This window comes from Carassius auratus, unplaced genomic scaffold (genome assembly GCF_003368295.1).
Source record: "Carassius auratus strain Wakin unplaced genomic scaffold, ASM336829v1 scaf_tig00215844, whole genome shotgun sequence".
NCBI lineage: Eukaryota > Metazoa > Chordata > Actinopteri > Cypriniformes > Cyprinidae > Carassius > Carassius auratus.
In genome coordinates, this window is record NW_020528270.1 from 332,661 (window position 1) to 348,848 (window position 16,188).

A 16,188-nucleotide genomic window follows, 5' to 3' on the forward strand; every position below is an offset into this window, starting at 1 on the left:
CTTCATCTGTAGAGAATAGCTTTTGACTGTTTTGTTGGTAATCTTTCAATGGACGATTGGAAATTGCTTAATTTATTTAACCTTAAGATTTACACTTTACGGTTTATCGATGACGTCACGTTATCAAGGAGTGTGAAAATTGGCAGAAAACTAAAGTTGTTTTGATCTTTTATGGTAAACAAAACTGTTCTGCGATCTCAAGAGTGACACAATAAACCTTCTGCAACAGAAGGGAGTTTTCAAGATTTCAATATTTCTGAAGGGAGCTGCTGACAGAGATGTAGGAAGCGCTGAAAAGGTTAAGTAACCTAATATGCATTTTTTTCACAACATATATCGCAATGAATCTGTTATTTTATTTATTTATAAAATTCAGCACATCTGTATTTTAACATTGATCATAATCAGAAATGTTTTTCTTGAGCAGTAAATCATCATATTAGAATGATTTCTGAAGATGTGTCACTGAAGACTGGAGTAATGATGGTGAAAATTCAGCCTTGATCAAAGGAATAAATGACATTTTAACATAATAGCATAACATAATTTAACATAACATAAAAGAGTTGTTTTGAATTGTAATAGTCACAGTGTTACTATTTTACTGTAATTTGATTCAATAAATGGAGCCGTGGTGAGCATAAGAGGTTTTTTATAAAGGCATTAAATATCTTACAGACCCCAAACTCTTGAATTATTGTGTAAATTACAGTTATGATGTTCCTCCCAGTTAAATTTGATTAAAATGTATTAAATGTTACTCAGGCATATGCAGTCCATTCTATAGACACTGTGTCTGTTCCCCAAAAACAGACAACAAATAATATGTTTGTTAAGGGATCTAGAAAAATTATTTCAGTTTAAACCTACTAGAATAAAAATAGTACTCAATGTACTCCATTGATGAAATAGTAAAAAGTGCACATTGCCTGAAATGATATGAACAGCAGCTATGCTAATCTTTCTCCCTTTGCCTTCCTGTTTCTGCAAATGTCCATCCCAGGGTTATTAGAAACTGCACAGCACAGGACTTGCAGGACTTGTGAGGACTTCAGATGATACCAGTACTCAAAAGACCTTAGATGATGGCAACTATAGATGGACATACAAACTACCGCCACTGCAATAAAGTTAATTTTAAGTTAAAGTTAATGTTAATTTGAAAGAGCTGTGTCACAGTATCAAGGGCTCCCTTATCAGTTCTGCTTTCAGTACTGGAGAGTAAAAGATACATTTTTTTTTTTTTTGATGTTTTTTGTTTGATGTTTTTATTAGTACATATACGTTATCTTGCACATTTTATCTCCCCAACAGATTCTAATTTGAAAGAAGTTTATAATGCATGTTCGCTACTCCCAATTCAGAAGACTGAATCAGCCTGTGTATCTGAATGTTTCTCATACTCACTCCTCTCTGCCGCGTCTGAATTTGGGATTTTCCTTAGCTGTCAGTTATAAACGTCAAAATTAAAAGAAATAAACTGAAATATATCAGTCTGTGTGTAATGAATAAATATAATATACAAGTTTAACTTTTTTAATGGAATTAAGAGAAATAAATCAACTTTTTGATGATATTCTAATTATATGACCAGCACCTGTATATCATTGCTCTTTTGTTGATTTTGATTGCTTCCATTGTCCTCATTTGTAAGTTGCTTTGGATAAAAATGTCTGCTAAATGTAAATGTAATGTTAATGTGTATTTAACTATATTTATAAATGTTTATCTGTATTTTTTATTTTGTAATAATGTAAATGTATTTGTTTTATATCTATACATGCAGTTGTATTCATGTATGTATATTTATTTGTCAAATTTTTATATTTTAATAAAGCAGTTTAGACTACATGAGTGTTTTCTTTATTCTGGATGAATTACATATTCTTTTGTGTCTAGAAAGGGTTAATATGGGCCATATCTAACCCAGAAGTCAGCCACAACTGATCTGGGCCACATCTCAGAAATGGCATGGTTGACATCTGGGCCAGGTGTCGCCCATGCCATTTGTGAGATGCGGCATGGATCTGGTACAGTTGTGGCTGACTTCTGTCAGACAAAACTGGGCCAGATCTGGCCCAGATGTCACCCACACCATTTCTGAGATGTGGCCCAGATCTGGTTCAGTTGTGGCTGACATATGTCAGCCAGACTCAGGTTGAGTCATCGCCGTCATTCCGCGCGGTATGTGGGCCAGAAGAATATGGGAGATGTGGGCCAGAACTGGGCCACATGTCATTTGCTATCTGGGTATTAGGCTCATTCTCCTATTAATGTATTAAATAATAATAATAACTATTATTATTTTTATTTTTATTAGGCGGCCTACTATAATTTGTATATCAAACTGCCCAGCTATTTCACTTCAGCACCGCATTTCACACACACAAACACACACAACTTCTGTGTGCAGATGCGGCAGATTTGTCACAGGACGAGTGATATGACAGTTGCGTCCAACTATATATGAACTAGCTGTTTTAAACAGTGTTTTTATATTTAACGTTAGTTTATTAGTTTGCTTGAAAGTATATGTTTTTTTAATTATTTGTGATTGCATAGGCTCTCTCTCGCGCACCTGCGTGGTTTTAAACACCAAATAGTTATGCTATGACAAGAACATAGAGTCTCTCTCTTGCTCCACCCATGCACGATAATATCGTGTATCATCGGCTGACGATATGACGATTTGAAAAATCGGCCAACACTAATAAGTCCCATATCTTGCCATTTTTCTGATGCTACTTTGCTTAAAGCAGTCAAAGACCATTTATAAGTAGTAATTATAAGTAACATTTTTTTCCTCACAAACAGCCATAAGATCAGATTTCAGATACCAGATTAATGTATTGTGGTGGAAAAAATTCATTAAACACTGCTTCTGTATGCTTATATATATATGCATGTGTTTTCTTAGAACTGCTGTGTGGGTTCAGAAGGGCTACACCTGGGGGGAAACAGATGTCTGAGAATGACCTGAGAGGGTCATTGGGCCACATAGTGGGGGAACAATGCCTGAGGATGAACTGAGGGGGTCACCTAATGCCGCGTTTCCACCGCAGGAACTTTACCCAGGAACTAGGGACTTTGGCCTGGTACTCTGTGTGTTTCCACTGCAGGAACCAGGAAATAAATAAAGTTCCGGGTAAAAAAAACGCCCCTCAGAAAGTAGTACTTTTTCAAAGTTCCGTAACTTTTGGGGAGCGAGACTTGGGCGCTAAACATGCTGATTGGTTGAGTTCACGCAGCATTGGTTGAGTTCAACCACCATTTATTCGGATCAACATTTATTGTGTCATGAAATTTAATTGTAAAAGTATTTCAGGTGAGAATGTAGTTGTTTAAAACTCAAGTCTGTGGTTTATTTATGAAGACAGAGCCTATTTAAAAATGTGTTTCGCCGATCTCGGAGACTGTGAGCTCCACTCGATCAGCGGGAGCTCAATGATCATCTATCCGCCAAGAGCAGCCTCACCTCGGCTAGACCTTCTAATGTGTGCCGCTGGCTCTGATGTATCTTTAGTGGTTAAACATAAAATATAATTAGTTTTGGGTAAATCTAACAGGTTATCTTGGTCTGTATTCAATTTATCTATGTGTTAAAATGAAAATAAAAAAGGCAAATCTATATATTTCGTTTCATTGTAATGGCTGTATATATACACATATCCCTGAACTAAGTACATTTCTGCAGCTGTTATTATGTTTCAGTGAAAACAAAAGGAGGCAGTGGTATTTGATATCCTATTTCGTTTTATTGTATATATACTGAGAGGAAAATTGCAGGAGCCAAAGTGAGCTGACTGAAGTTATCAAGTACGCTGCTGTTTGCAGAATTACCGGATTTGCGTCGTCGCGGACATCACACTCCTGAGTCGAATGCACAAAGTCCGAACTACCGAGGATGCAAGTCCTAAATCAGCGTACTTTGTATTGCGCGCAGACCTACGTCACCAGTCTATTTGCCTAATCTTCCCGGTACTTTACACTGCGGTGGAAACACAGAAAGCAACAGGTCTGGGGGGAAAAAGTTCCTGGGAAAAAAAGTTCCTGGTACAAATGTCTCGGGTAATTTAGTTGGAAACGCGGCATTATTGCTAAAGCGATTGCATGTGAATGTGCTTTATCTGTTTAAATCAATCATTTAAATGCTTTAACCCGAAAATAATCAGTAAAAGAAACAGTCAAACTCACATAGCCTTTAACATCCCGCTCTACTATTGCAGTCATTATAACCTGATCAAGCCATATAGCTAAATATGTTTAACATGAATTCTTGCTGAATATGCAGTTATATTTCGGGCTGTTGGCATGAATTGTACTCGTGATGGAGGCTCCAGTCAGATTCAGCTCATCCTTTGCTCGGCAGTGTGTCTCTGTTAGACTCGCGGGGGAGGATTATACTACGGGAGCCTCAGTGGTGCGTCGGTGGATGTTAAAAAGAAAACCGATTTTCATTGAAACAAACCGATGTAAATTACAAATTCGAGTTAATTGATAAAATCAATTTATCACTAAGCCCATACTTGCTTTCATATTATTTAATGGAAAAAAAAATGCAGCTTCATTTAAATGCAATATGTGCAAGATTTGCACTGCACGTGTGTTGGTAGATGTGAAGCTTTTATTCTTATTTATTTTATCTTCATTACAAATCTTTTTTGGTTTCATTTTGGAAAATTGCATGTAAAAAAATAATTTTCGTTGTAATGCAAAATGTGAATTAATATTCATATGCAAGTATTTGTGCAAAAATTATTAATTAGCATTAATGACAGGGCACATTAATATTCAACATTCAACAATCTGTGAATGTTGCATTTCTCTGGCGCAGAGAGCCAGCACTGTGAATTTCATCTTGCAGCAGACAAGAAAACATTTGTTTATTAATAAATAATTAAAATGTCTCATTTTTTACAGTTATTAGGCTACTTCTGCATGCAGGCTACTTTGTGGCAAACTTAATGCATGTGCTTGAGCGTGGAATATATTAAGATTTGATTATGTAAATTTAATATAAAACTCTGATTAGTTGAATATAACAAATGAACGACTAGAACTAGACAAATCTTATGTGGGGACATACCATTTTTTTGTCTTAACCAAAACAACATTCCTATATAAACCGGTTCAGCAACTTTGAAAGCCTCATAAGACACTGTCCATATGAAAGAGCAATTCACACCTTTATCTCGACCCCCACAAGCCACAGATAACTAATCCCAAAAACCCAACCCAACCCCCTCCAGCTGAACAGAATTCGGTCTGTGTTTTTGCTCTGAGGAACGGTGTGTTACTGGGCTGAAACATGCCTGGACTCAGCAGCACTACTCTTTGTATTCACTTTATTCTCACAGCCCATATTATTATTTTCACAAGACCATAATGATAATAACAAATCATCAATTAATAATGAATCATTATTTTATGAAAATCATTGTTATTTGTGATCATGGAAGTTTGCGGAATGCTTTAAGACCAAGCGGAGTCCTCTGTTTCCGCCTCACAGCGCGCGGGTCTCCAAGGCTTCACTGTCTGCGGTTTGACTTTACTGAATCAGATTGAGGCGAATACAACTTCTTGATCATGAGCCCAACATTTAGCAAGCAGGAAAACATTCATTCTACCTAAAGGAAGATGTATTTTATTGAGCTAATGCTGTTAAATAGAAAGAGAGAGAGAGAGAGAGAGAGAGAGAGAACCAGTCTAGGGCTATTAAACTTAGAGCTCATTATATTGAAGTATTGATGCATTTTATTTATTCACATGCAGTATGGTTGTTTTATTTAGCAGTTAAAACATATTTTTAAACTTGAGTTTAAATACTATTAAACTTAAACTAACAAAAAAAAAATAACCTGGATAGCCTATATTAGGCCCAGGCTCTGCTCTGAAGTATAGAATTTTAACGGATTAATTGCCTATTTTCATTTGCTGCATGTCTTCTTTATTTTTAATTTTTTAAACATGCTAAAAAATTAATTACATTTGTCAGTGGAAAAATATATAAGTCGTCTATAGTTGCATTTTAATGGATTCATCACCTATTCTCTGTTTGCTAGGGCTATCAACTTTAGTTGTTTAGTCGACTAATCGGTCGATGTCGTTTTGGTCGACTGACATTCTCATTGGTCGGCAATTTTTTTTTTTTACCAATAAAGAAATTTTAATTGATTTACTCCTTGATATTTATTCCTTTATTAGCAGTTATATATTACTGTTTTCTAAATATAATAAGCCTATGTTTTATACCAAACTTTAAATGCTTAAATTTAGGCTATTTTAACCGCACCGTTGGCTGCACTGCTGCTTCGCGTTCAGTAAGGAAAAGTATTCATTTAGTTAGAATGCTACTCGTTTTGGGCTTTAGTAGAAAAAATGTCCAAGAAATCTAAATCAATTGTTTGGCTGCATTTTACAAAAAAAGACGACAAGACTGTGGAGTGCAAGCTATGCGGTCTAAAGCAAGCTTACCATAGCTCAACGACCAATATGACCTATCACCTAAAAGCGGTAAGCGAGATATAAATTTGTCAGACAGCTTTGCTATGTCTAATGTCGAAAAGTTTATATATTTTACTGGTTATGTACTAGGCGCATCCACAGGCCATGCCACAGGCGTCAGGAAGCACCCAGACGCAACTGGAGTTGGTCCATCCTCTGTCAGCGAAGAGAAAGGAGGACATCACTAAGGGGATTGTGCATTACATCGCCCAAGATATGAGGCCAGTCAATACAGTGGAAGGAGAGGGCTTTAAGAACATGTTTAAAATTGTTGAGCCAAGATATACTGTGCCAGCACGGGAGACTGTCATGCGTGCGCTAAGTTCGCGGTTTGATGGACTTAAAATAAATGTAAACCAGTTACTCCAATCCTCCGAGGCTGTAGGCTTCACAACTGATTTGTGGTCTTCACTAAGAATGGAGGCATACATGACAGTTACGGCCCATTTAATTGATGCGGACTGGAAAATGAATAGCGTTGTTTTAGAAACAAAGCAAATGGATGAAGCGCACACGGGAGAAAATGTGGCTGCGCGACTCACTCAAGTCGCGGAAACTTACTACATTCCACCAGAGAAGCGGGTGTCAGTGGTAATGGACAACGCTGCCAACATGGTCCTCTCGGTGGAATTACTGAAGGGATCCGGTCAGTGGCCAGACTTGGAGTTGGTTAGGTGTGCAGGCCACACCCTGCAGCTGTGCGTAAATGCTGCCTTAAAAGAAGACCCGGTGTCACGCACGGTGGCTGTGGCGCAACGTCTTGTTGGGCACTTCAAAAAGGGACACAAAGCAAAAACGGGTCTCAAAGAGTAACAGATGCAGCAAAAAGCTCCTGAGCACGAACTCATCCAGGATGTGACCACCCGGTGGAACTCCACCTGCTTTATGTTGGAGCGACTGTTGGAGCAACACTGGCCCATCACTGCCATTTTATCGGACCCTAATTACACTAAGAGGAGTGACAGCAGCACTTTGGACATGACAACAGAGCAGTGGAATATGGCTGAAGACATCACAGACGTTCTTAAGCCCTTTATTACACTGACCGAGCTGTTGTCGGAGGAGGCTAACACATACCTGTCAGCAGCCTTCCCAATGCTTGAGAATCTAAAAAAATTTAATCTTGCCATCACAGATAACGATAGTCCAACAAGGAAAAAGTTGAAACTTAAGCTTGTGCAGGAAATAGATAGTCGATGGAAACTCAAAGACTGAGTTGTGATGACAAGCAGCCTGTACATTTTAACTGCAGTACTGGACCCGCGCTTCAAACAGCTACCTTTTCTTAATGATGAGAAACGGGATGAGGCCTATTCTGAAGTCGTAAAACTAGCACAAAGGCTAAGCCTCCCGGGAGACAGCGCAGAGCAGAGAGGGGATGATGAGGACCCATTGGCAAAAAAACAGATAACGGCAAAAGAGAAGGAGATAGCGATGCTTTTTTGTGGACATGGTGCAGAGGATGATCCTGATGAGCCAAGCGCACAAAGATCCTCTTGCGACGAAATGAAAGATTATCTTCAGGACAGAAGTAAAGTGGACACTGCTGGGCCACTTGCGTGGTGGAAAAATAATGAGGAGAGATATCCACGACTTGCTCGGGCAGCCAAACGCCTGCTCTGCATCCCTGCAACCTCCGCTCCTGCAGAGCGCATATTTTCCAAAGCGGGATTTATTGTTAACAAGTCGAGGAGCTGTCTTTTACCCAAGAATGTGGACATGTTAGTGTTTTTGGCCCACAACATAAAAAAGGTGGACTAGGCTTGCAGATCTGTAAGTAGCCTTAACGGCTTTATTATGCTGACTCAATAGATTTTGACTCAATTTATTTGTACACTTGACACGTTTGAAAATAGCCTATATAATGTAACGAAACGAAAATAAATATATAGGCCTTCCTACTATACAGCCTATTATTATTAGTGTTTTTTTAAGGCTATTTTGGGTTTTTTTGTGTTTGTTTTAAAACGCCTAGATCGGTTGGACAAAAGTTAACCCATAGCTTTGAAAGTAAAGATGAATATACAGCCTGTATAATCAAGAGCTTTTGTTAGGATTTTTCATTATTTGGCAGTTTTAGCAGTTATATTTTTTGTAGCGTTGTGGTGTGGTCAGGTGCACGATTGTGACGGTCACTGTAGACCTAGGACAGAACTACTCACTTTGCAGTTAAAAAAAATAACTACATTTTCAAATAATAGTATTATTATAGTTTTAAGTATTATTGATGTTTTTCGTTGTTGTTTTAATTGCTGGTGTTGCGTTGTTGTTTGAATAGTTGTGTAAATGCTCTATGATAATTGTTTAATGAATGTTCAATCAAAATGCAAATTTTTTTTAGTTGACTAATCGTTGCACAGGACGGTACTTTGGTCGACTAAGCATTTCTTTGGTTGACTACAGCCCTACTGTTTGCTGCATGTTTTTTTGTTGTTGTTGGGTTTTTTTTTAAACACGCAGAGTTTGTAAGAGGAAAAAATATAAGTCAGGTATTCAAAGGGAAAAAAATAATGTACTATGTATTTTTGCTTAATAATGTTATCGTCCACATCTTATTTCACCTAACATCTCTAATGTGCAATTATATTAAGACGTTTGTCTGTGAGATCTGCGAGATCTCTCATGCACGCTGCGGAGGCTGTCTGTCAGTCACACACCACAACGAGCCCGGGGCACGCACATGCATTAACGTAAACACCTGCTTAATAATAAAGAGTGATGATGGCGAGGAGATTTGCTAAATGTTATCGTACACATTTTATCTCACCAAACATTTCTAATGTGCGATCAGATTAAGACGTCCGTCTGTGAGATCTGTGATTTACAAAAATAATAAAACCTATATTTCCCTCAAGACTAGTCATTTTCCCTCAAGTTGTTCTTAATTAAACGGTAAAGCCCATTTAGCTTGTCATCCTACTGTACATACAAAATATGTCAAAATATCCACCTTGGAAATTACGCTCGAAAAAACTGTCAGTTATTTCTTAAGTGAAAGTAAACAGTTGAGGAAAAAAAATGGGATGTGTATTATATTGGATGCGTTCATCGTCTCTTAAAGTGACCGCGCCTAATTTAGAGATCTAGCTGCTGTAATGTTAATCCAAGAAAATGAAAATCACTCACTGCTCTTGACTGAATTACTTTGTAGTTTTAACAGTCAAACCAAAAATTATTCAGACATCAGATATAATTTTTTATATAAATAGCAAAACCGTAATAATGTGAGAAATGTTGAAGGTGTCTGAATAGATGTAGGTTTGATTGTATATTTCATTTTTACATTGAAGACTATCCAGTGCTTTTTACATTTAATTATTTGGTTTCTGTATCTTGACACCTACAAACTTGAAAAAAACGTAAACATTGTCTAAATAGCACAAATAAATAAAAAAAAACAAATATACAAATTAAACAATTTCTAACAGGGCCCACTGGTACAACCTTTACCGGGGCCCCGCTGACCCCAGCTAAGGTTGTTTGCACCTTGTGCAATGTGGAATTAGTTTAAAGCTTTTTCAAGCACTTTGTGATGCATTTTGGAAACAGGAGATGAGCCCCTTTTCTAATGCACAACCTAGCTTGATAAACCCCTTCTCAAAGACTTACTATTTGTCAATTTTATTTGGGTAACACACATATTCTGAATGCCATCGGCAGAATTCGAATGAGCCATTTTAATCTAGATTAATCTAGATTAATTTCAAGATCATAGTGAGATTAATCTAAATTTAAAAAATTAATCTATAATCTGCCATCTGCAGGGCGGGATTTGCGCTGAACGCGGAGACTTCCACCACTGCTCCCGACGAGCTGGGTGGCGCCTTGAATGGCTGACACCTCAGTCGGTGTATGAATGAGTGTGTGAATGGGTGAATGTGACCAACAGGGAACGGGGAACTCCTGCCGCTGCCCAAAATCGGAGGAGCCGTCGCCGTCCATCGGGCGGTGGAGGAGTGTCGTGCCGTCCGCTGAGGGCCGTCCAGTGCCACCGCCAGGCACCGCGGAGGAGATCACCCAGCCGGTGGAGGGCCGAGCAGCAGTGCGTCTGGGAACCAGAATTTTTTTTTTTTCTCTCTCCCCTCTCTCGTCCTTGTCGCTCCTCCTTCCATCTCCTTTTCTCTCGCCTCGTCTGTCCTACCCCCAGGTTCCCGCAGGTCCCTGTGGGGGGGAGGGGGGGGAGTAGAGCGCAGTCTCGGGAGTACCCCCCCGGCCTGCGAGGGGCGATGGGGGTATGTGGCGAGTGGGGCGGGGCCAAGAGGCGTGGGAACGAGGAGTGAGGCCAGGTGTAGTGATTGAAGATGAGCTGCACCTGCGCCCCACCGCCAGTATCGAGTCCCACGTAGGAGATGGAAGGATATAAAACTGGAGCGACGACCGTGAAAGACGAGAGAGGACCAGGCCTGGGACATTGTTTTATGTTTTTGCTTTTTATTTGTGCGCACCAGTCGTCCGCGAGGGGCTGGTGCGCTGTTTCGTGTTTATTTTGAATATTAAAATTATGTATTGATTGTGCACCGGTTCCCGCCTCCTTTTTCCCAATGATTAGGAAGTTTTAATATCGTTACAGACTAGTTTTGAGAAGCAAGTGGACAGGAGCATGTGCTGGAGATGTACTTATAATCACAGGAGCGTTTTTACTGACGAGATGCGCATGAAAATCACATAACATTACAATTTTTTTGCACAACATCTAGTTAACAAAGCTAAACAACGTTCCCTTTGTGTAATACAGAAACTGTTAAACGCACCAACTTAAATAGCAAAATACACTTACCAGTTGTAGTCGATAAACAACGCCTTCTTCAGACAAAGAGGGAACTGCTCCATCTTTCAAGAATAATCTTTGTGCGAATCCGGCATTAAACTGATTGAGATTGAAGAAGCTGTCTTCAGCAAAATGTGCTGCACATAGTTCTACATGTGGATTATAATTTTTCGGAACCGAGTTAAACATAAATTGTAACCATTAATCTCCAAGCACAGCATCCCTGGGAAGCCCAAACAAAGGTGATTGGACTCAGAGATGAAAATAACAGCGTTTGACGACATGATGACAAACAGAAACGCTTCCTCTTCTCCGTCGGAGTGCAACAAGACCACGCCCTCTTTTTTGTGAATTCATGTGGGCGGAGGTTAGTCAAAAAACGGTTCTAGTGATGTCATTATTGCAGGAACTAGAGGGATGTAGTCCAAAGTGATCGTTCGTTGTAGGTGAATTCTGTTAAATAAAATATCTCGCTTGGCATTGAACTTTGAGCTTTAGAATTTTACAGATATTATTTATACTCTAACAACAACATTACACACTAACTAAAGTTTAAAACATGGGATCACGAAGAACGGGACCTTTAAAATTTTTCTACTAAAACTAATATCTTGTGCTCTGAAAATGTCTTAATCTAGATTTTGGTGAGCTTAATAGGTATGTTTACTTACTTTTATATTGGAGTAATTTCACATTCAATCTTCAAATTATACCAACAATACACACACACCTCTATCTTCAAGTAAATCACTTGTATACATTTTTGGACATATGGCCATGATCGAGCAGCCCTAGCAAAAACTCTAGTCTACGACATCCAGCTCTCAAACGTCTTGTGAACAAAAGTGTGTTTTATGTTCTTATTTAATGACTTAAAAGTTTTAGTTTATCACGAACCATGTTATTTTCTCAAAAACTGATGAAGGCTACATTCATGCTACTCACATATTATTGTATCACAGTTTCTGCAACTTCAATCATTAATATGATTTTAAGATACAGAAAGAGCACAAATGTCCAGGGCATGTAAAAAGTTCTCCAGGTCCCCAAACCCCCTCAGACCCAGAGGATTAATGCTTAATAAGACTAATGTACCACAAACAGTCATTAAATATGAATAAAGACCTAACGTTACCTCTTAGTTCCTCGTGTTTTATTCTCCAGGTTTCTCTTTCCTCTTCTTTTATTTTCCAAGTTTCTGGTTCCTCTTCTTTAATTATCAAGGTTTCCAGTTCCTCTTGTTTTATTTTCCAGGTTTCTGGTTCCTCTTCTTTAATTATCAAGGTTTCCAGTTCCTCTTGTTTTATTTTCCAGGTTTCTGGTTCCTCTTCTTTTATTTCACTCGTGTTCTCCTCAGTCTCCTCTTTAACAAACACCATCTTCAGCTGATATTCTTCCCGATATATTTCTCTTTGCTTCAACACTTAGACACGATTATGATGATGTGAATATAACATGTATTTACTGACCTGATTCAAAAACTGTATTTTTCTGTTTACAGAAATTATATTTCTAACAGTTTGTAAACCAGCGCCACATTAAAACAACAGAGAGCGCGGTGAAACGAATCTTCTTCCTCTGAGGCTTGATGGTGTTTGAGAAACACACGTGTGTTTTAGCGCCACACGCTGGACTGGAGAGAGAGAAGCGGCGAGAGGAGGGAAATACAGGGAAAATTACTTGGTGAGACGATTTTTTTGACTACATATTATTGTCACGTGTTTCCATAGATCTTAGTAAATATTAACATGCTGCAATGTTGTGTGATAGCCTATTCATTTATATTTGACTAATTCGTTTTTCTCCTCTAGATCAAACAAGTCTATCATTTTAATTCATTTTCATTTATTGTTTGCAGATCTGGGATTTTTTAAATGAAACAAATCTTATCATTGTCATGTGTAAAATAAAAAGTGTGTCACATATTTTCTTAATCTTGAAAAGTGTAAGTTTACCCTCTAAACAACTGAACAACTAGTGTTGATGGCAAAATTGTTAAATATCCAAAGGGAATAGCAAACCACAGTGCAAATTTGATATGAATCTTATGCAGAACTTGATTTGACCAAGTGAGACATGTTCCTGGGACAACATCTTTGTTGACACTGGAACAACATTGTGATTAACCAATCAGATTTGAAGAACAAGTTTATAGATTTTTTGAAGTTTACACTTACAATCACTGTTAGATGCTTGTACAGCAGTGTAATTCATCTATCATTTCCTCTGATTTTAAGGATCACTCATGGTTAAGGTTAGGTTTAGGTGTAGGGATATGGTCAAGACTACATTTTTTGAGTAAAATGTTGTTCCAGGGTCAACAAAATATGTTGACATAGGAACACATCTAACTCAGCAATATCAGGACATGCAATCTTTATAATTTGTGGTATTTAGAGCAGACAGAGTCCTCATCTCTAGACCCAGTTAATTATCTGAAAGTGATAGATCTTTTTTGTGAAAGCATTGTTACTCCTGAGGAACAAAGAGGAATTAAGGGTTTGAAAAACAATAAATCCCCAGGGTGTGATGGATTTACAGCTGAGCGGCACAAATTATTTACTGATGAACTTACTCCCTTTTTAACTAAAAGTATTGAAAGAGAGGCTTTACCTCCTACATTGCCGCAAGGTAATTTAATTCCTAAACCTAAGAAAGATCTTACCCAGCCGGCATTTCAACATTGATTCACCGGTGATCGACCGCTGAGGCTGATTGCATTTAGATAAACACTGTACATTCTAAAGATTAAAAATCAAATGATTGGCAGCAATGGCTTTACAATCAACTTCAATAAACTACCACATGCTCAAAATTGTAAAACAGCAGTTTTCATTTGGAAACATACTGTATAAAACAGATAATCCCAAACTTTAGCTTGCTGTGATTGTGCATGGATGTATAGTCAAAAACCTCTAGAAGAACAATCCAAATGCAATATAAATAATACAAAAATATATATATCAATAAGCCCTCATCTATATGGAATCTGATCCCTAAGGTTTTTTTTTTTCAAATACCAGTCATGGCCAAAAATATCAGCCCCCTTGCAATTCTGTCAGAAAATGCAACACTTCTCTTAGAAAATTATTTGAATTGCAAATGCTCTTGTATTAACTTATTAGCTTATTGTTTTTTTTTTTTTTTGCACTGCAACAAAAAACAAACAGAGAAGAAAAGTCACCCTTGATAAAATTTCATACAGGACACAAAAATGGACTGGACAAAATGATTGGTGACTGAAGCTTTGTGTTGTGTCACACTGAGCATGGAGAAAAGAAAGAAGTGTGAAGAGTTGTCTGTGGATTTGAGAGAAAAGATAGAAAAACACAAACTATCTCAAGGCTACAAGTCCATCTCCAGAGATTTACTAATTCAAATATTTTTGTTTATAATATTTTTATGAACAAATAACATTTGAGAAATAATAAGATTTTAGTAATCTTGTTGTGTATTCTACATAAAATGCTGTTTTGTGTCATGGTTATGTAATGATGTCTCCACACAATGACATCACAACGTCTTTTAGCAACAAATCGATCTGCCTTTAGCAATGTCCCCTGAAAATAACTGGGCAACACTGGATCTTAAGCTTTTAAAGCTAACTTGCTATTTCTAGCCTTTACATAGATTAAATTGCTTAACAGTTTCCTGTTGAATTTTGTTAAATTTAGGTTGGGGTGTATTTGCAAAAACCCCAAACTGAAAAGTGTAGATAGCAAAATGATTCCACAAGCTCCAGAATGGGTTCATCTGAGAGTCCACTTGCACAGCACAACGGATCTGGAACAGATAAGGATTATGGATCCAAACTGGTCCAGAGGTAAGATTTGAAGAACCCTGGTCTATACCAAATTAAAAATGGGTACTCTGGCCAAAACTAGCTATGGAAATACCCAAAATAGAGCTGACAAACATTATGTAGACTAGATTGCTCTATAAAAGATTAAATATTCCATATGTCATTTAATAATAAACCATAAAATCATTCAAAATTTTCTAAGTTTAACAAAATCTTAACTTTCCTTGATCAATAACAATGAAACACTCTATAAAAAGTAGGTAATTACATGCAACCACAAATTGTACAAAAACATTGTTTTATTTAATGAAAAACTTTACCTCTAGAAAGACGGTTCATTTCAGTAACTTGGTAAATGAATTCAGCTATAAGGAATTTTATAGCACACAAGTTTCATTATTCACTTTATGTCAGCTTGATGTTAATTTAATAAAATTCAATGTCAGTGAAAATGCTGAAAAATGAATACATTAGGAAACAAAGTCGATTTGGCAATAGAGTTGTTCCGATTCCGATACCAGTATCGGAAATGCCTCCGATACTGCCGAATATGCTGGCATCGGAATCCGCGAGTACTGGAGTCCAGGCACCGATCCGATACCATATAATTTATTAGAAATAGGAATCTATTTACTGATTAGCTCCGTTAGCTTACAGTTTTTCTTCGCCGCTCTTAAAACAGTTGCGCTGTGTTGCCATCGGCAGCTACTGTTGTTTTCGAGGGGCGAAGAAGAACTGACCACCTGACTCCTCCCTTAAAAGGAGCTAACCATAGAGCTAACGTTAACGCATCATGTCGGCAGTTTGGCAGTACTTTACAGTGGATTTTCCCACCAGTAAGACGGCGAAATGCAACATATGCAAAGAAGGAATTTCGAGGGGTGGCACGAATGTTGCAAATTTCAACACCAGCAACTTAATCAAACATTTGAAGACACGTCACACTAAAGAGCATGACGAATTCACCAAAGCTAAGGGTAAAAAAAAGGACGAACTGCAGCAGCAAACTCTGGAAACTGCCTTCCAGCGACGAGATAAATTCACCAAAGACAGCCAAAAAGCAACAAAGATAACCGACAAAATTGTGGAGTTTATTGTCCTGGATGACCAACCC

General features: G+C 37.9%; 1 pseudogene; it reads right to left on the reverse strand.

Annotated features, from left to right (window-relative positions):
• Nucleotides 1-16,188, reverse strand: part of LOC113096010 (gastrula zinc finger protein XlCGF57.1-like) — a 52,674-nt pseudogene that overhangs the window by 4,732 nt on the left and 31,754 nt on the right.